Genomic DNA, 2,145 nt, shown 5'->3' on the forward strand with positions numbered 1-2,145 from the left:
CCAGTGGCTGAAGGCAGCTTCAAGACGGTCTCAATTATTCTCACATAAGATCCAAGAATTAACATAAATGGAATAGTGACAACTAGAATAGCAATTACATAAAACAATATCTCAATCATAAAAGTGTCCCCAAGGGCAAGCTTAAGCACTGGATGTACATCACAGAAGTGATTAGACTGGTTAGAGCCACAGAAGGGTAGAGAAAAGATCTGGTAGGTTAACACTATGCACTGGAACTCCACTGACCCAACAGCCTGTGGCCAGTTGGACACACAGCCTGCTGTTCATGAGGAGAGGGTAGAGCAGTGGGTTGCAAATGACGACATAGCTGTCATAAGCCATTGAAGTCAGAAGAAGGCACTCAGTGGCTCCAAACACCAGAAAGAAATACATTTGAGCAGCACAGGCTAGAAAGGCTATATTTCTAGTTTGTCTACTAAGATCTGTTAATAACCTGGGGACAATGACTGATACATAACATATTTCCAAGGAAGAAAAATTCCCTAGGAAAAAATATATGCACGTCTGGAAGGAAGGATCCATCTTGTTTATTATGATAATGAGACTATTTCCCATCAGAATAATCATATACATGATCAAAAACACCCCAAAAAGAAATCCTTGTAGGTCAGGAATATCAGAAAATCCAAGCAAGATGAATTCCATCAATGTAGTCTGGTTCCACTCTGGTGGATTTTACCCTCTGAATTCCATCTGTGAATAAAATGCTTAAAGTCACTCAGATGCACAGTGTCCAGCAGAAAAACTGGACAAAATAATTTGATGATTTCAAATTAATTCACATGATAGCTACCCCCCCTTTTTTTTTATATTTTTGTTAATAAATCAAATGCAGCATCCTAAAATACCACAATGTAAAGTAGAAAATAATCTTAGACTCTTTCTTTTGGCTCACAATAAAGATTATGGGTTTATGAGTAACAGTAAAATAGACAATAACAAAAGCAAAAAAAAAATATGTTGTGTAGCCTATTTTCAGGATAAGAATTGCTGTAGGAAATGGGGGCATTTTCTTCTGAAAAATGCTTCTCTTTCCTGATCAGTTTGGTTTCTATTAGCTTTTTATTTGTATTTTTCTGCCTTGAGCGTTTTTATTTTCAATTTTTATATGTGTTTTTTTTTCATGTTTTCTTTGGTGTTTCTCTTGTGAGCTGCATCTCAGGTAATCAAAGGACAGTGTGATCACTAAGACTCCACTGCCAGGCCCAGTTCAGTACCACCCTCTCCCACCACCACCATGCTCCAGCCACTCTGTAAGAAAGAGACTCAAACTTTCATTAGAAAAATAAGAAACATGTTCTTGCCATCAACATGCAAATTCCATGTGATATACCACAGAAGTCTATAGTATAAATAAAACATCATAGCAAGTCATATGTTCACTTGAAGTTTAGAATATGAAATAAATAAGAATTTTTTTTATATTTTATTTATTTATTTTTTTAATTTTATTTTATTTTTAAACTAATGAGGTTGAAGACATGTTACATCAAATTCTTATTCAATTTATTTTGGCAAAAATAAATAAGAATTTGATGTAACATGTCTTCAACCTCATTATGGCTGGTCCCCAGCAAACTTAGCAACTCTACTTATATTTTACATGTTGGGCCTTGAAAGGTAATTAGATAATTTTGAGGTCTTTCGGTTCAGTTCAGTTCAGTTCAGTCACTCAGTCGTGCCCAACTCTTTGTGACCCCATGAACTGCAGCACGCCAGGCCTCCCTGTCCATCACCAACTCCCGGAGTTCACTAAGACTCACGTCCATCGAGTCAGTGATGCCATCCAGCCATCTCATCCTCTGTTGTCCCCTTCTCCTCCTGCCCCCAATCCCTCCCAGCATCAGAGTCTTTTCCAATGAGTCAACTCTTCGCATGAGGTGGCCAAAAATACTGGAGTTTCAGCTTTAGCATCATTCCTTCCAAAGAAATCCCAGGGCTGATCTCCTTCAGAATGGACTGGTTGGATCTCCTTGATCCAACTTGAGAGACTCTCTCAAAGGATCCAAAGGACTCTCAAGACTCTTCTCCAACACCACAGTTCAAAAGCATCAATTCTTTGGCACTCAGCCTTCTTCACAGTCCAACTCTCACATCCATACATGACCACAGGAAAAACCATAG

At 38.2% G+C, this 2,145-nt stretch overlaps 1 pseudogene; it reads right to left on the reverse strand.

Moving 5' to 3' along the window:
- Positions 1–5: 5 nt before the first annotated feature.
- On the reverse strand, positions 6–666 carry LOC104986798 (annotated as a pseudogene).
- Between the last annotated feature and the right edge of the window lie 1,479 nt (positions 667–2,145).

This window comes from Bison bison, unplaced genomic scaffold (assembly GCF_000754665.1).
Source record: "Bison bison bison isolate TAMUID 2011002044 unplaced genomic scaffold, Bison_UMD1.0 scf7180017864074, whole genome shotgun sequence".
Classification (NCBI taxonomy): Eukaryota; Metazoa; Chordata; class Mammalia; order Artiodactyla; family Bovidae; genus Bison; species Bison bison.